Raw genomic sequence first — 19,698 nt, forward strand, 5'->3', positions numbered from 1 at the left:
GGAAACACAGATGACCTCATGGAAAAGGAGACCCAGAGGAAGGGAAAGCTGTTACACAAACACTGGCTGCAGTCCTTCGTTTACTGGAGGGGTTCAAAAATGTCTATATGTAATGATGCTGAAGTATATTGAGAGTTAATTGAGAAGAGGGGAAGATTTTTTCCAGTTTCATGGGCTTTGAGCTATTCTTCCCTTGTCTGTTGAAGAAAGAAAGTATCCTTCTGTAGGGCAAAAGACAGAAGTGAGTATAAAGCTTGCAGAAGAGATTGTTTCTCAATGAGAATTCTCAGGTTTTTTTGTAAAAAAGGTATTTCAAATGTTTTGCCTGAAAGATTGAAGCCACCTCTGCAGCTAACAGTTATTTTTGCAGAGCCCCTCGTTTAGCATCCATGGGATTGAGCTTTTTGTATGCTAGATATCTCTAATAGTGTCTTAGCCTCCAGTGGCATTTTTCTTGGAAATTCCTTCTTTGAATAATGAAAAAAACCAGAATTGTCATTGTTGCCTTCATGCTGCATGTAGCAATGCCTTGATTTCAGGCTTTGATGTCACTTCAAACAGAACTGTTATGCATAAAACTGATTTCTGAGTGATACATCTAGTTGAAGTTACAAATGACCACTTAATTAGCTGGCAGGGGATAATAAATGCTTGCTTTATCAGTATATTTTATTTCAACTGATGCACTTATCAAAATATGCATAAAGTCACATAATTTGTAAAAAGAGCTCATTTTTCTCCACAACCCTACCATAAGCACCCACAAATATATTCTCAGTTAAGGCCCATAAAGTATATGCTGCATCATACAGTGCTTGCAAACTTAAATCATAGTGTTTTCATGCCAAGGTCCAGTACCTGAGTAGGAGAAAACATCAGTAATGGTGCTAGAAACAAGTGCTTAAATGAGATCTAAGGCTGAGAGCCACTTAAGAGACCTCATACTGAACATTTTGCGTTGCCCTTACAGGGGTATCATGTATTCCTGCTGTGAGGGGTAAGGCAAAGGAATCATACGTTATCTCTGCTTGAGCAGCACTTGTTGGAACGTGAAGAGTTTTTCAATAAGGTGCTGCTGGTAATAGTGCTCCAGAGTAAGGCTGGCAGTAGGAAGGTTTCCAACCATCCTACCTTTTAGGTTTTTATCCCCTAAGTCTTTGCTGGGTGGCAGCAAATAGCATTCTGATGGTTGACCAAGTTTTATTTCATCTTCCTTGTACGTAGCTGACCTAGGTCTGTGAAGTAAGAACATTGCATCCTCCATGTCCTGGCCTCTCTGTGCATGTGCATATAATTTTTTCATGGACCACTGGACCAGTGTGTTTTGCTGAGGAACCTGCTTGTGCGTGCTTCATCTGCACATGGGCATGTTGAGCAGCATGTGTGGATTTCTGCAAAATAAGTAAGTAAACCCATCTATGTGATGTATGTATTGAGTCATGTGTAAAGAAGAATGTATGGAACTAATAAGTTTGGTTTACAATGTGGGTTTTCTCTGATGCCATTGTCTTAAAAATTTTTTTCAGTCTCTATCTCATCTTGAAGAACAAAGGTAATAGATCAAAGCCTGGGTGAGTTTCAAAACCTAAGGAGGATGTGCTTTTCAAAACAAGGTTTTGGTTGGTGATATATGTTGGTAAGAATTAAAGAAATAGCTCCAGGTTAGGCTTCAGGAGCCCTAGGGGGTAAGAGACTCCACTCCTACATAAAAGGAATGTAAATTATCCAGATTCTGAATTACAAGCCTACCACTAAAACCAGTGGAGTTGTGGATGCTCTCTGAAAAAAATACTGCTCTCTGGGACCATTAATTCCAGGCAGCCAAATCTGAAACACTCTATAGCCATGGTCAAAAACATGACAGTAACTGTAAGCTGTAGCCTTTATTAATTGTATGACAGCTTTAGGACTATTGTAGCACAAATAGAAGAGAACTAGACCCGAGAGATCTAATTAATGAGGTGCTTTGTTGCTTGGCAAAAATAAATTAATTACACCTGTGTAAAGATAGATATAGCAGTTTGCCATTTGATCCAGAAAAGTAGCCCTGCTGTTAATTAAGAAGTATAACAACGTAAGGACTTCTTAGGCTAAAATAAATGTAGTCTAAGTTTAAGGATTGTTGTAGTACTACATGCCTTTATAAGACATTTGCAAAGTTAGGTTATTGTAGTGTCATTGTATGACATCACAGCGCTGCCACAGAAGTAATATGTGTGGTTAGTCCCTAGAAAGGTGGATACAAAAATGTAGTTCCAAGTTATGTGTAATATGTGAGTTGGAAAAGGCAAAGTTATGAAAATGGCAGGGTGAAAGGAGAACCTACTGGCACTTGTCTCTCAAGCACAGGCATTGACCTGAGGCACAGAAGAGCAGCTGGAACCCTTGGCTGTGCTGGGTAGTATGTCAATGGGGATGAAGGCAGGAACAGAGCCCTTCCAGGACCCATGGTCATTTCTGTAGAGTTCTGCAGCACTTTAAAACCTCTATGGGGAATGGGGACTCCTTCTTTGCATATGTTATATCTTCTTTTCTTTCCTTTCCTTTTCTTTTTTCCCTTTTAGATTATTTGTTTGTCTCTTGCTCCTTCTCAGTGTCTTGCAGGTGTTCTTGGCCCATGTGGTGTGTTTTCATATCTTGCTTTGAAACTCAGTGGGGCAAAAGGTGGTTGACGTTTTGTTTGTACCAGTGCTATTTTGTTACCTTTTTTTTTTTTGCTTGAGCCTCTTTTACAACCATCCAGATTTACTGCCTCCTCCTTGCTGCTATTTCCCTCTTTATTGACTTCCCTTCCCCCTGCAATCCCTCCCCTATGGCTCTCCATTTTCCATTGTCTTTGTTCTTTATCTTCCCCCTAAGATCCTGAAACAGCTCTGGGAAGATGAAGCATTCAATCTTATTTTCCATCTCCAGCTAGCACTTTATTAATAACCCATATTTATTTAGCATCCAGAGTCTGCCAAACACACACATACATACACACGAAGCCAGTCACCAGTGTTTGCTGTCAGGATAATGTCTTCCCGGAGGCTTACCTCCCTCTGCCAAGCCTAGTTAAATGCCTCTTTGTGGAAACAAAAGAAAAGGCTACTGGTGCTGAATCATGTTTATACTCCAGCATCTTTCTGAAGAAAAATGAATGTGGGTCAGAAATGATCATGGGTCCTGCTATTTCTGCTGCAGAGTGTGCTGGTTGAGAGTATCTGTGAGATGAGGAGATGAGTTAGAGCTGGCTGCAGAGCCGCAGTCTTAGCATTTAGGGACGTGGGCAGAGGCAGCAAAATGTCTCACTGTGGTTCCTGGACCTTACGATTGCTTTAGAAAATACCTGAGACCTTGGCTCTACAAGGATTGGAAGGCTTCTGGGTTGCAGCTGGCTACTCCCTATCATGTGACAGCAAGGGCAAGATGTAATTTCCTCCCAGATTGCTGCTGAATATGCATGAAAATCCAGTGTATGAAGAAGCTGGGTGACATCAGCCTGCTCAGACTACAGCAGATCATGGAGAAATGCCATTAAGCTCACTTAGATGGCATCCACATTTGTGGATGGCTAGATCCAGCCTTGCTTCACCAAGGGCTGCTATTGGTGCAGAATTGTGAGCGGTAGCTCTAGTAGTGCTGATTTCAGACACATTACATGAAGTTTTGCTCAGACCTATAGGTCAAAACTTGCAACACCTGACTATGCCCATTTTCTATCCCTACTATTAAAGTAAACCAGGCTAGGGCTTATTCCCTATCCATAAAAGTAAAACAAAGAGGCATGGCTCAGTTTACAACCAGTTTAGTAAATCCTCCTCTCTCGACAGATTGGATGGCCTCATCAAATCCACCAAGTGGTAAAAGGTCCTGATAATGCCCCAATTGTATCCTGATACTATTTGGGACAGTCCTAACTGGCCTGACCAAATTCATGCCCAGACGTTCAAATAGCTGCATTGTTTAGATGGTTTGTTTTCTGTGCTTAGGGCTCTTTTTGTTTCCTTTAGTGGCATAGATACTACCACTGAGTCCTAGCTTCCAGAGCAGAGACAATGTCAAATCCTGAATGGAAGAACCTCCCAGTAAACCTTAGGGGACTGGAGCTGAGCTTCACAGAGCAAAGTCAAGCCCACATGATGTGCTGGTCATGCCTGTGGTCATCATGATGAGCCATGTCATCCTAGGGGTGTTCCCCATCTGTGAAAACTGCCTTTGACTAGCAGAGCTCCTTCAGAAGGTGTGTGAGCTGTGAAAGAACTTACTGAAAAATAGTGCAAAAGGGTTGTCAGGTAGTTAGCTCAATCTTGCCATAGGATCATTCAGGTATGAAAAGACCCTTAAGATCATTGAGTTCAACTATGAACCTGACAGTGCTGAGTCCACTACTAAACCACGTCCCTGAGCGTCATATCTACATGCCTTTTAAATACCTCCAGGGATGGTGACTGAAGAAATTTTTCCTGGTATCCAATGTAAACCTCCCCTGGTGCAACCAGAGGCCATTTCCTGTCACTTGTTACTCGGGAAAAGAGATCAATACCCCCTTATAGAGCATGCTTGCTTCATGTATCAGGGAAGTTGCTGCCTGAGTGTTTATGGAACAGCAAGATAAGAAATTCTAATATCACATGAGGCTGGAACATCTTCCTGTAATCCAGCTAGATCCCACTGCCTTCAACAGGCTTTAAATGTTAGGCTGCAAAGCTGGTTGGTTTGTGAAGCTGGATCATGTTATTTTCCAAATGTCACTGAATACATGTTCTTAGCTGCCAGTCACTGTTGAGAAATTGGGGTTAGATTTTCAGTCTCACCAAAGACTTTGGATTCCGATTTCCTTTCTTCTTCCCTCTGTTTTTTTGAGTGAGACCAAAGTAATGGAGTTTTACTTGTTTATTGTTTCCATTGTAAGTAAATTTCAGAGGGAGACAAAAAGAAAAAAGGAGAGGGAGGGAAATCAAACCTTGATTTGCAGTGCAAAGTGCAAGGGAACCTTCTTCCAAATAACCTTAATGATCCAACAATCAGGCTGATCCCATTTTTAAATGAGACCTGTATTTAAGCAGGAATGAACATGAACAGTTTCACTCAATTTGTTACAAAATTCACTGGACATATGATTCAGGTAGGTTTAAATTTTTTTAAGGGACCTAGAAAACCCGGAGCTACTGCTGCCTTTCTCCTGGAAACTTATTTTCTCTTGGAAGTACTTTGGGTGCCCCCAGAGAGCAATAAGGGTCAAAACAGCAGAGGATAACAAATAAATAAATAAGATACATGAACTCAATATACGTTTTGTGAGCAACTTGTGCTGGAGCGGTAGGGCTTCCAGACAGAGCAGTCTTTGCTCTGAATTCAAAGATAGACCTGGCCCTTTCTTGACTTGTGCTCAAGTCAGCGATGAAACTGAATGGAAAAACAAGAAGTTAGATTAGGATGAAACTAGCTCTTTTTTAAACCATGGCACACAGTAAAGGATTCTTCACAGCAAGGATACATGTATTTTTTATATGTTCCTGTCTGATATATAGTACATGAGTTCCAAGGAGTGATTCACCTTTTTCCTGATTCTCTTGGTAGTGGAAGATTCATCATAACAGCCTCTTTGGACATCATTCCATTTCAGATGTGGGACTTTATTTTCCTCATAATAATCATCATATGATATTCCAAGTGGGGAGTGAGATACCATAAAAACTAGGGGGTAGTACTTGTACTACCAACTGCCTAAAATGCTTTTATGCATCTGCAAAGAGCTTTCAACTTCTATTCATATTACCAGAGTTCTAATACTGTTTATAAATAGTTGTGCCTCACAGCCTTAGCCACTGTCCCTTTGAATTAAGAGCAAAGGCTTGCAATGACTTCAGATGGTGCTTAAGAGGAGAGCCATATGCATCCAATGCATGTAAAACAATCTTATGTGAGATCCAGGGCTTTCCAGGGCCCAAATTGTGAGTCTCTTCTCTGAAACACAAATGCTTATTTACTGTGCGCATGTTAGGCAGTTCCAGATCTGCCACTCAACAGCTGCAATAAGGGGACGCATAATTTTTGTTCTCTGTGCCTTTCAAGCCTTCAGCTTTTAAGGAAGTGCTTTTTAATGAACAGTACTGGTTTTGTATATAAGAAAAATTAAGTTATTTTTCTTCGTGGGTAAAACATGTTAGTTTTCCATAGTACATTCAAATCTCTTTTGTGCTGGCAAGTATCTTGCTGCCAGTACTCCAAGAAAATGCAGTCACAGCGGAGTAAAAATGTTCGTGTAAGTTCTGCATTGTATTTTTTTTCTGCTTTTGTCTCTGTGTGATGTACTCTTACAGAAGGGAGTCGTTAGAAAGTCAATGTAGGACTTTGAAATGAGTCAAACTGCAAATGTTAAGCCAGGTTAGAAAATTCTATACAAACTTTACTGGGAGTTACTGACTGAGGTTTTGGAGGATAGTTTCATTAGTATGACACTTGAATCTAAATTAACCATGTCTCTAATGAAGCTGGTATCACCTGCCAGTTTCTATTGTGTTGAGTGTCTTCCTTCAGACTCTGTTGTTTTTCTACCTCCTGAGATCTGAAGCCTGTTACTCTGTTAAGTATCTCAAGTAGATTGAGATACTTAATTGAGATTACTCAGAGCTTTTTTTTGAGTTATTGTAGTTAGCTATGTCTGTTTTTCTTGTCAGTCACATGTGTAATTTTACCAAGGTGACCTTGGTAAGATTTCCAGCTGTGGAATGGCAATTAAAAAAAGTAATAATCACTTCAAAGACTATTTAGATTCACAGTGTTGCTTTTTGACTTGCAGAGAGTCTGCATAAGATTGGTGTTAGGAATGTAAAATGTTTTGTGAAACAAAAAAAATACTGGATTTTAACCAGTGGGATATTTCTGGTTTTCCAGGGTTGAGCCTAAAACTCATCAGAGACTTAAGAAATTCTTTCATTTCTTGACAAATCCTGACAAATTCAGGACTAAAGCATGGCAAATATGTTTAGAAAATGTACTTGTGACATCCATCATTTACCACATACACAGAATGATGATGGTTTCACCATTTTTTTTCCTTTTGGGAAGGAATTTTTTTTATTCGTTTCACACAAAACCATCTAAAGTAGGAAACATTGAAAGTAAAGTAGGATCCCACTGAAGAAAGCCTATGGAGATCTTACAGCTCCCTCAACTTTTCAGTAAATGGGATAGCTGCATTTAGTATTAGAATATTACTATTACGTTTCTAATATCCTGTCATATAAGTGTTCTGATGGAGAGCTAGACCCCTGAACACATACCCTATTATTCTTAAACCTTGGTTCCTATCACAGGATTCATGTAGATATGCCTTCCAGGCTGTTTTAACCTGAAGTTGTTGGGTTTTTTTGATGGGAGGAGGATGGAATAGTATTTGGGTTTGGCTGGTGTATACTTGTTTTATTTTTTTTTCTTTTTCTTGTTTAACAAACATGTATTTTATTAGATGTATTTAATTTTGAAGACAATTCAAACAGTATAACAGACAACAATGAAGGGAAATATCAGATAATAACAATTGACCATCCAAGGTTCATTGAACACTCAGCAATTGAGTTTTTCCTCAACAAATTATAATAAATCAAATTATGAACAAATTTACAGTCTGGCAAAAGGAACATTTAAGCTGTTCTGATCTAATTAATGTCTGCTATTTCTGTATGCTGGAATTCAGTGTATTTTGCATCAATCCAGCTTCTAGTCCATTACCAGCTTTTCTAGACAGAGGAGAAAACAGTGTCATGTTCAGCTGGCAGAGCTGTGACTGGGGCTAGTTGGTGCCCCTGAAACTTTGCCAGCTGGAATTGTACTGTAGAGAACAGTTTCTATGAGAAAACTGTCAAGGCACAGGTCTGTCAGTATCCAGGGACAGACAAGGAGTTCACGTTGGAGAAATCCAGGTTTGGTAAAGGGAGTGAGTCTGAGGAGTGAGGGTGTTCAGCAACAGAGGGACTTATGGAAGGATAAGAAACGTTTCTTCATGGGAAAAAGATCTCAAATCAAACTGGTTTGGTTTTTTTGTTGGTTTGGTTTGTTTTTTTGTTTGTTTTTGTTTGTTTGTTTGTTTTTCTTTTCTTTTGTAGTAACATTTCTTCATTCAGTGAGTGAAATTCTGTTTAGTTACTTGGGATGGAAGATCTTATGAGCTCATGATCTCTTCCTTGAAACATGAAGGTATGTTTTTCTGCTAGCTTTCTAAGCAAACTCTTGCTTCACTCTTACATAAGAGAGGTGTTAGCACTGCCTAATCACTCTTGTATCAGCTGCTCCCTTACCAAAAGAGGGGAAAATAGGACTGTGCCTTCATTGATTTACTCTTCTCTGTGGGAATTAGTAATATATACCATTCAATGCTTTTAAATTTCTTTTAGAAGCAATCAAGAAGTACTAGAAAAATTTTCTTCCTTGTTTCCCTGCACTTAAAACCTCTCAGAGGGAGCCTTGGAGCTATAGCTTGGTGATGTATCCCAGAGCTTTCCCTAAATTAAGATAAATTAGAATTAGACAGGAGGTTGGTATGGCCTGCTAGAGACTGTTCATTCAGAGAATGAGAGTGATTGAGATAATGAACCTTTGTGTATCATAAATTCATCAAGAACATCGTTTTGCCCTTTTATGGAATTTTTGCTGCTTTTGTTTCTCATCAGTGGCCAGAACTCAATGCAGAAAAATGACTGTGAGCGTGAACAAAGCTGATAAAACTAATTTGCCTTAGTTTTGTGAAAAATCATAATAAACTCAGCTTGCATTTAATTGGTAATTTGGATAAAGTTTCTTCACAAACCTATTTAGCTCTTCCTAATCAATGCGTAATTTTTGGGCAAGCAGATTATCACTGAAGAAGAGCTGTACCTGCTGATTTCCTTCCTGCGATGGTGCAACTGATACTTTTACACTTCACCAAGTAGCTTTTTGGGAGGGAGAGGACGAGTTTGATCTTTTAGTAAAGGAGATGTATCTGTTTCTTATGTGTTTAGATAAATAAAAGATGGTGTATCAGTGTGGTAGGCAAAGGAATGTGTCTTCTTTTATGAGGTTATTTAGGGAACAAGGGTAAAAGGAAGAAAAAGTCTTGCAAAAGAGCTGCAATAAGATTATATCTGCAAAAATAGATACCTGTCCCAACTGCAGATTTTTTCCTTCCAAAGTTTTTGTAATGAATGCCTCTATGTGGATTGGCAGTGGAGTAGGACTGTTAACATTTTAAGCTCTAGAAGGGTGTGATTCAAGAAACAGGCTGCCTTAGTTCTGGCAAAGCTTACCCTTGTTTTATGTATCAGAAAAAAAAAAAGCAGCGCACTCCTGCTTATTGAAACGCTTCTGTTTGTCAGACTCTTCTGGGAGTCTGCAGACCCCATCCTGTTTGCCTGCCTGCACCCACACAAGAAGAAGCAGATTCCTGAGAGCACTGTACAGGATTTTCTCTGAAAACTTTTGCTACGAAATGATGGTTTAGTTTGTTATCCAGAAATTGCAAAAGTAGGTTTTTGTGTTTGATTACTACTATGGTTTGCACTAGAACTTGGGTCCACAGAAAATGATTAAAGTGCGTGTTTGGAGTTTGTTATATTTTTGCTCGGAAACTTCAAGTTAATACATGGAGTAAACCAATTATTGGTTTTGAGGCTCTTGTTTTACTGATGAGAATGCAAAACCTCTTGAAAAAACAGACTTATTTAGCTTTCAAATTGAGAAAGCTACTGCAGAGATTGGGATTTGCATCTAGTACTTAAGTGGTAGAATTTGCTTCCAGAGTCCTGAGTCTGTTGATTACTAATACCTACTTGCAGTTCTACTAAAACCTCCTTAGCAGTATGAGTGAGTGTATTTGTTTCTGCTCTAGGATCTTAGAATACAAAGGGTTGAAATTTGTTTTTCTCCTTAAATTATGATTAAAATATGGTATCTTCTAAAACCAGGAAATCGTAGTTTTTCCTCTCAGTCAGAGAGCTTTTTTGCCTTTGATTTTTTTGACAGTTTATTTTTCCTTTTACTTGCAATTCTTGCTACTTTCTATCAGCTGTATGGCCAGCTGAGAAAAAAGCTTTCCTGAGTAGCTTTGCTTTTGTTTTCTGGTGGGCTAGCATCAGCTGATAGAAAACTCAGAACTCACCTGTGTTTTGTAATAATTTTACACCACCATACCTCTGTATAGTGAGAAATTATTTTTTTTTCTCCTCTAGGAAGTGAGCTTTCTTTCCTCTTGCTCATATCTGAACTCTGATGACACTGTTTTAGGACCTTTTCTGCCCATTTACTTACCTTCTCTGTTTTCCCAATGCATCAAAGAAAATTGTTTGTTTCCATATTACAAAGTTAGCAGATTATTCAGAGGTGGTGGTGGTTGGTTTTTTTTTTTTTTTTAGTGTGTGCTGTGTCCAGTTTATAAACAACTAAAAAACCCAAGCCCAGGAAAACACAGCATACCTGACTCCTTAATGGTTCCTTGAATTCTTAATGGTTCCTTGAATTCTTCTTTGCTTACTGTTACTTTGTAACACCTGCCAGAAAAGGTTTTCATCTTTGTGCTTCTCTTCATGACACTGTGATCATGTTCTTCTGCTTCTGTTTATGGTACCGTACCTCACTTTTCCATTAAGGGTGAAAAGGAGACATGATTTGGCAGTTAATGCAGCATACTAATACTTGAGAAAAAATGTTTCCTTAATCTACAGTAAATCTCCAACATAGAATCATAGAATACAACATGTTCGAAGAGACCCACCAGGATCCTTGAGTCCAACTCCCAGCCCTGCACGGGACACCCCAAGAATCACATGATGTGCCTGAGAGTATCATCCAAATGCCTCTTGAACTCTGTCAGGCTTGGTGCTGTGACCACTTCCCCGGGGAGCCTGTTCCAGCACCCAACTACTCTCCATGTGAAAAACCTTTTCCTGATATCCAACCTAAACCTCGCCTAACTCAGCTTCATGCCATTTCCTCTGATCCCATCACTTGGCAAATCAAATATACTTTTCCTATATTTAGGAAGAATCTTGTGTAGATATTTTTATGACTTTGTGAGTTCCACCTCAGCATATTCCTTTGGACTCAATGATCTTATAAGTCTTTTCCAAACAAAAAAATTCTATAATTTAAAAATGTACCTTTGGCAGCATACAGTGGTTGCACAAGTGGTACAGAACAATAGAAGTGAAAGCAATTAAAATGTAAATATGGCCTTTATTTCTTACATTTCAGTTCAAAGTAAAACCTTTTGAATTATTAAACAAATTCATGTTAGCTCCCTTTTATGTATGTTCTGTCCTCCACTGCTGGATAGAGAAACTGAGGTAGATGAATTTTTGGTGTGTTGCTATGAATGTTGCTTCTGCTTACAATGATTTGAGGGCAGAGTTTATTGGTTGTTGTTATTATTATCATCATTGGCATTTCTTTGTTTCAGTTGTCTGTGCATCTCTTGATGTTACTTCATTAGTACTGCTTAGAGTGTGCTGAAACAGGAATTCCCATTGCATGGAAAATCTGTTAGTTTGATTTCATGGACATAGTTTCTTAGCAGAATGAAAAATATCCTTTGAAAACAGGAAATCTGAAATGGTATTTAGAAAAAATTCAAGTCATTTGTTGCCTTTTTTCCCAAGGATTGTAGAGCTGGTCAAAGCAGCCTGCAAGGGAGCAGGGCAGCCTAGAGAGACTGATCCTTTCAGCTTCCCAAGAGAACACTAAGATGCACTGAGCTTCTTCCTATTGATTCTTCTTTTAATAACACAGGAAACGGAAACCTGATTTAATCTTTTAAATATGGAAGACTTCACAATATCTGTCTCAACCTGTCTTTTTGGAGAAGTCTGTCAAGTTGCAGTGCTAGCAGTAAGAGGACTATCAGTTTTGAACAAATTGCAATTCTGAATATTTTCTGCAGTGAGTGACTGTAGAAAAGCATGCAACATAAGTCATTAAGGTTGTTAGACTTGAAACCCTTGTCCAATGTGCAGTGAGAGAAAACAAGAGGGGTGGTTATTTTTCAATTGCAGAGGGTAGCTTTGCCTTCTACTTTTAGCTCACCCATCCTTTGCAACTTCTGGTGCCGCATAGTTGGGGGATCTCAGAAGCTAGTTTAGGAGGCTGACACTACTTTCATCCAAACAGCAATTACAAAAATATGCTAGGAGTATGAGGGATATCATCGGTTCATCAAGTACACTGCTTGCAGCACCTCAAGTTACAGAAAGCTTTAGTGGAACAGTGTCTTTTCACACATTTTTGTCTGTCTTCACATTTTTTTTTAAGGGTGGGCCTTGGGCTAAACAAATTTGATTCCTTCTGTAGAAGGAAAGATTGCAGAAGTGAAAAGCCCCAGCTGAAGTGGGTAGTGTGTGACAATTTCATCCTTCTAGTCTATTGTTTTATGATGTGACTGTCTTTAATAACAGGTCTTCAGAGACTCATAACCCTTTGTGTGATTTACTGTGATTATCTTGCAAGACACCTGTGCATGGTATTAATTAAGACCCAAGAAGACAGTTTAATAACACTGAAAAATTCCATTTGACAAAAGGTAGTGCAATGGAAACCAGCAAACCCTCATCCGAAAGTTCTTCCAGAATTGGATTATTACTTTTTTTCTCGAGAGTTTGAAGCAATATGGCATCTTAAAGATAAACTTACAGGTTCAATTGGCTGCTTAGATGTACAATCATGCATTTTTGTCCACTTGAATTAAATACACCTGAAGGAATGAGTTTATTTTCTGCATCCTTTCCAGCACACGATAGAAATAAACAGCATGGTCCTAGCAACATAGCATGCTAGCTATTAATCCACTAAGTACCCTATTAGTACCTGTCACTTTGGATTAGCAGTGAGTTTTTTATGTTCATCATGTATTTAAGTATACTGACTTTTGGATGGATTAAATCTCTCTTATTCAACTAATTCCCCAAAAGCATCCATCTGGAGAACTTTATGCCTTAGAAGTCTGTTTCTCAGCAATAAGTCCAATAATATGGCTTTATCATCCCAGAGAGTCACTCAGGATGAGGTAATGGGAATAATAATTGGTTTATAGAGTTTTAAGTTTTTGCTGCTAGAAACCTGCTCATACATAAATCAAAGACAGATATTTCATTTCTATCAAGCATTTAAATTGTGTGGTGATTGATTAAATGTCAGGCAACCTAATAATTAGTGTATCTGAGTATCATTTAGAATGTAAACTCCCTGGGTGGGGATTTTTCTTCTTCCTTCTCTCTGTATAATCACCATCTCAAGTCTCACAGTGCATGATTTGGGCTCTTTAACTGCTGTCAAAAAAAGAAATAATAATGTCTGTAAAACTCCCCAACCTAATACCACATTCTCTAGCGATAATCTAATCACTACATCTCTGAGGCATGTCACTGTGCTATTTTGGAATGGTGCTTAAAAGGGGCAACTTGTGCTTTTATGCTGTTATTTTTTCTACCCCTTCAGACCGTTGCACATATGAAGTACATCTTGCCAAGGCTGACTGTTTGTACTGTCTCCTCAGCCATGTTACTCTCAACAACTTATTTTAATTATCAAAGTCAGTAATTTTTTTAATTGAGAGGAGTGGAGTGTAGATGACAGACATAAAATTAATACACAGCTCAAAACTGTTAACTTTATAACACTGTCAATCAATTTTCTCTTCCCAGAGGAAACTAGAACAGACCTATAGGCTCAAGCCCTGGTTTTGTGAAAAAAAAAAAAAAAAAAAAAAGACAAGAAGGACTGTACAAGTGAGGACAATGCAACTACTGTGCTATGCAGCAATCTGTGAATGAAAAATGGGGAAGCTCATGGGCTGTTTGTTTAGCTCTTGGTCTCACTGCTGTGTCTGAAGCTATTGGAATGGATTTTGATAGTATTTCCATTAGCAGTCTCAGTAAGAGATATCCACTGATCGATTTTCTTTGATCAGCATCAAAGAGCTATTTCGTAACATTTTCTCACAAAAATCTCTGTAATTCTGGGGAGCCAGAATCTCCACAGCAAAGTGAAGTTTTACTGCAAAATGTGGATTTATTAAGTTTGAAACGGCTGGCAGTTACTGAAATGTTGGTGTATCAAAAGCAATTCATTGATGATCTTGGACCTTTGGCAAGGAACCTTTGTGTGGATAATAATCGATACCAGGAAGAATTTCTGAACACCTTCCTCCCTGTCCAATATTCTTTTAGTTGCAGTGGAAAGTCCTGGTGTTTGTTTTGTGATTGGAATTAGTGGGAACAGGAAAATCCATTTTGTTAATCAATTTCAAGTTCCTAGGGAGTTTCTACTTCATTCAATTTTTTGTTGTTGTTGTTGAGTTTTAAGAGTTAACAAAATTGAAACAGTATTTTGTTGAAAATACAGTTTCCAGAGAATCAGCAGCCATGATTTTGGACCACTTGATATACTAGCAGATCCAGCGGTGGGGTGAGAGCCTTGCACTGGAGATGTTTTCTGGGTTTGTCTTCTGCTCTGGTGTGCCAAAGTCTGAAACACAATCTCTGTTGTCACTTTGCAGACCCCATGTACCTTGCAGCAAAGCAAGGTTCCTTCACTGTGAGCCTTCTGGCCAGCAATAAACCCCATGCTTGTGATAGACTAATGATTGCATTCCCCAAATTAGTTGTAAAACCTGATCTAATTTAATTAAGTGATTAAATTTTGTCAGTAACTTGAAGGCTTAAGGAGACTGAAGAAAAGAAACACCTGGTGTTTTCAGATTTCCTTCACAATATCTCCATGTATTGTTTTGTTGCTGTTTATGTGATTGGTATGTCTTCATCAATGACATGCTTTGGGTTACAAGTTTGAGGATGTTCAGAATTTCTGTGTATCAAACAGGCCTTTTCTCTCCTACCTGATTTATGCAATTCTTTATCATTTACCCATTCTAGTCAAGATACTGTATAAACATGTAAATGCTGCAATTTGGGGAATAACTTAGTACATATGTTTTCTCAACCTTCAGGAAAATAGGTTTTCAGCCAATCTGAAAACTAATTGTCCCTCTAAAATGTGACAAATGCAATATATTCCTCTGTATGCAGCCTGAATTTCTGCCATGTAGCTGTCTTTTTTCGTTAGGGTAGTGACAATTTTACGATTGCTTAGCACAAATGCTCAATTTAAATTTTAGTTTTTACAGAGAAAAATAATATATTAGAACAGACCATCCTTTCTTAGACTTGTGTGCCATGTGCTTTTCATGTCACTGTTTATATTCTATTGTTCTGCCTATATGCTGTTCTTACAGGTTACTTGGAAGTTGTGAACTTTATGGTAGAGAGCGAGGCTGGGGCTTTTAAACTTGCTTAAAGACAAAAATAGCCCAGTGAATGGTGCACTGCATCAGAGGTCCGGGATGTGTTTTCCTCTAGTGCTTTCTCTACTCTATAGTTTGGAAGCTACATATGTCTTTACTTTCTAATGTGTTTATGAAATGCCTAGTACCACAGACAGTAGAATACATAGAAGTCATTGGAATGGGACACTGTTCAAGTTAGCTTGAGGTTTCACAGTTTCTTGTCTGAGTATACAAATATCTAGCCTCACATCTGGGACAAGTTTCAGCTTGTATTTCAAGCTCGGTCCAAAGCATGCATCAGGAGAGATGTTCAATAGTGGTTCAATTTTAAGTGTCTTAAAAATCTGCCTGGCATTTGGAATGGATTTGAGAACCATGAACAAGATTCCTGGGTTGCCTGAAGTGAAATAACTCGGTGACAGTTTTTTGTTATTTATATGACTTTCTGGTACAGGAGCAGGGTACCTTGGGATGGTAAACATAATCCGTACCTCCCTGTGCTGTCTGGGACTACCCTGGGAGTCTTCAACAGCACAGCTTCAACTGTCAGAGGAAGGTTTTGGGTGGAAGAGTTCGGCAGTGAGAGATCCGAGGGACCTCCTGGGGACTACTGGACTAGGCCCCAGTCAAGTAGTCAATTTTATTTTAATCTAGTTTACAGAATTATGTAACTGTACTGAGTCCTTCTTCATGGTGCCAAAGTCCTTTCTTTGATGAAATTCCAGGTGAGGTCCAAGTCTCCTGCTTCCCATGTGTTGTGATCAACTCTATTCTCTCAAGGACCATACCCTCACTGTTTCTACTTTCATGATCTGCTTCAGAAGAGAATTTCATGAAGTTGGATTATTAAAGTTTCTTTCTATCACTCACCTTGTACTCAGACCTGTAGATCTAACTCTGTAGAAACCTGCAGAAATATTTTAAGAGTTGTATATGTCTGGTTGCAGAAGTGAGGACAAGAGGAATGTTCCCAGCACATGTGAGCACAATTCATTTCTCCCCAGCAATCAGCTGTGTAATCTGGACATAACCCAGTTAATATTCCCTGATTTGGCACCTCCTATTCTGTTTTTCCATTAACTCTCTAAAATGTAATTATCTATCTGATCCTTTGTTTAGTCCCAAAACAGCTTTAGAAAGAGTTGTCTTGTGTTTTTTGTCTGAGTTGCCATGACTGGTTGTTTCAGAGCTTATACAGAATTCCACAGAGAAGAAATGGACTTAACTGGACTCCTGGCATCAGCGAGATACTTGTGTGTTTCAAGGATTCATTTACAAATGCAGTGGGGACTGTTCTGGAAGCTATTCTAATCAAAACAAGATTGACATGCATGAGAAACTTGTGGGAAATATGAATGGGAAGACATGAGATGGTCTCTTTACACATCAGTTGCAGTTACGATCCTTTCTGTCACACAGCTTGTTATTTATTTCTCTTCTGCCAGCATTGCATGTTTAAATTCCAGCAGGGCAAAGGGATTATGATTTGTGCAAGTATGGAGAGGAGTATCTGGACTGTGAGTAAAGTAATTTGATAAAGGAAGATGGCGGGTAGCTGGGTACGGTGAGTATCCTGTTGGATTTGGTCAGAGATCTCTGTCATTGCTGGAGCAAGGCAGACATCATGACAAGAGTAGTCACAGTACACAGGGAGATTAAGTTTTTGTTTTGTACATATATTGGGTGTTTGAGTGAGGGTTTTTCTTTGTTTGTTTGTTTTCTCAGCTGCAAAATGATTATCCTGGATTAAAATTACCCTGGAGAAGTGTTAACCTGTAAGAGAAGAAGTTTCACAGATCAAGAATTGAAAGATGCCTGTGCTGCCGTTTCAAGTTCACATGCTGCATGCATGTTTCATAGCACAGGTAAGCAACACTGTTACTGAGTCAGACTGATGGTTCAGTGGCTTTTGGTCTGGTGTGGGTGGAATTGGCCCCCTATCACTGTAAGATGTGGACACTATAAAACTATTCCTTCAGCTCTCCCACTTGCCATAACTGCCTGGATCTCTTGTCCTTGTTCTGGCTGCTTTATGCTGTCTCTGTTAAAAGGTCAAAGGATCACCAAGGTTTTCTGATAGGTCGAGAAATCCACTGAGCAAGCCAGATCCAAGGATTGTCCCTCAGTTCCTTGTGTCAAAGGAATAGCATTCTGTGTGCTGCAGAAACTCTGGGAAATCCCTGTGCTCGTGGGGAAGTGCAGAGCATTGGCCACTCTCTCACCCTGAAGACTGTTTGCTGACGTTGGAGGCCTCTCCTTCCTCTAGGACAGCACTGGAGGGAGGATAAAGCTACTTGAATTTCCTCCAGCTTGAGCTCATTATTTGCATTTTATGTGCTGCCAGAGGTACTGCTTTTCAGTGAGTTAATAGTTCATGTCATCTTAAAAGCAGGAGACAGGCTCCCAGCTCATAGAAGCAGCTTTAAAAACAGTTGTCATTATTTGTAGAGCAACAATGTGCACCAGTTCCTGGCCTGTTGCACTGGGGCTCTGTGGCACCAGGACATACATCTCTGCTGCCTGTTCTGCCCCTTTCTGTGTTCCTTTCTTTGACCTGTTGGCTTTTTAGAACTGGAGCACACTCTCAATGTGTGAGCAAAGCTCTGCCATAGTGACACGCTTATTAGTACTGGGATCTCTAGGTACTATTACCATAAAAAATATTTCTGCATGTGCTCCTTTCAACCTGGTCACTTAGAAAGCTCCAAGCCCATTTTTCCTCCTTTTTAATAAAAATCACTAAATAAAAATCACACTACACCAGTATTGTAGCAGCAGGAACAACAATCTCACTCCACCAAGACCCGATCTTTTGTTGCAGAAAAACAGTGAATTTGTTATCAAAACTGCAAATATTTGATGGCTGTAATAGCTACACTGAAGGAATTGACTACACTAATAATGTTTTGTTCTTTCTCCTCAGTTTTTCTAAAACAAAAGAAAATGAGAATACCGGTCTTCATGCACACACATATCACCCTCTCCTCGCCCCACAAAATGAAGGAAAAAAAAAAAAAAAAAAGAAGAAAAGAGAAAAGTCTAGGGCAGAGACAGGAAAGAAGATTTGTTAGGAAACTCTGAAAAACACCAAAGAAGAATGACGAAAGCTAATTGAAAGTTTCCCATACAGTATACTAAATAATATAGCATAGATCAGCAAGAAGGCAGCATAACCTTTCCTGTCCTCAGACTAACTCATCTTACATCAGCCAGAGAGGGATTACACCAGGCACTTTATACCAGAAGGGTGATGGACAGCCTGACAAGACAGCAATTTCCTCTTTTTGGAGTAACTGGAGTAGTTTTATACAAGGTACCTCTCAATCTTTCTGCAGATGCATGTTTGTAAAAATCCAGTCTAAATTTAAGCAATGCCTTTGTTATAAAGTTAAAAAAATATTTCAAGATCTGGAACATCCAGGTACTTGCTAGCTGCATCCAGCAGACAGAGAAGGGAAAGTGCTTTTCCTTTCATCCGAACACATTCACTAATTGATTATAATGTCAGATTTTAAGAACAGAAACAGACTGTGGCAAGGAAGGACTAATTCATTAGCTGTTTTCACTAGTGCTCAAGATTCTGAAGTACCACCTTAATAAATAACAACTAAAGTGTCCTTTAGTTGTGAGATTTCATACTATTTTGTTGTGGTTTAACCCCAGCTGGCAACCAAACCCCACACTGCTGCTTGTTCACTGCCCCCTGCTCCAGTGGGATGAAGGAGAAAATCAGAAGAGTATAAGTGAGAAAACTTGTGGGTTGAGATAAAGATGGTTAAATAGGTAAAGCACACACAAAACAAGGAATTCATTCACTGCTTCCCATGGGCAGGTAGGTGTTCAACCATCTCCAGGAAGGCAGGGCTCCATCATGTCTAACAGTTACTTGGGAAGACAAATTCCATCACTCCAAATGTACCTTCTTTCTTCTGTCAGTTTGTGCTGAGCAAACTCCATACAGTGTGAAATATCCCTTGGGTCAAGTGGGGTCAGCTGTCCTGTCTGTGACCCCTCACAACTCCTTGTGCACCCTTGGTAGCCTCACTGGTGGGGTGGGATGAGAAGTAGAAAAGATCTTGTTGCTGTGTAAGGCCTGCTCAGCAGTGACCAAAATACCCCTGTATCATCAATACTGTTTCCAGCACAAATCCTGAACATGGCCCCATACCAGCTACTGTGAAGAAATTAAGTCTATCCTAGCCAAAGCCAGAACACGTTTTCTTTAGATTCTTCAGAAAAAGGCTGCAAATCCCATTTAATGTTGTTTTAGGAAAAAATTACAGTATAATGTAGTAACCCGGGTACACGGAAACAACTGCTGAGTGGAGATACATTTATTACAGTTAAGTACTGAGTTAATTTACTTTTTTCTCTTGGTTATACAAACCTACGAAACCTCTGGACGT

At 39.2% G+C, this 19,698-nt stretch overlaps 1 long non-coding RNA gene across 1 annotated transcript; it reads left to right on the plus strand.

The window, feature by feature from the left end:
* The first annotated feature begins 8,112 nt into the window (after nucleotides 1-8,112).
* On the plus strand, nucleotides 8,113-18,599 carry LOC113951662. The gene is made up of 3 exons (XR_003529233.1): nucleotides 8,113-8,181; nucleotides 17,018-17,157; nucleotides 18,216-18,599. It is a non-coding gene; the product is annotated as an uncharacterized LOC113951662 (long non-coding RNA).
* The last annotated feature ends 1,099 nt before the right edge of the window (nucleotides 18,600-19,698 follow it).

This window comes from Corapipo altera, unplaced genomic scaffold, assembly GCF_003945725.1.
Source record: "Corapipo altera isolate COAL_440 unplaced genomic scaffold, ASM394572v1 69, whole genome shotgun sequence".
In the NCBI taxonomy this organism is placed as follows: domain Eukaryota; kingdom Metazoa; phylum Chordata; class Aves; order Passeriformes; family Pipridae; genus Corapipo; species Corapipo altera.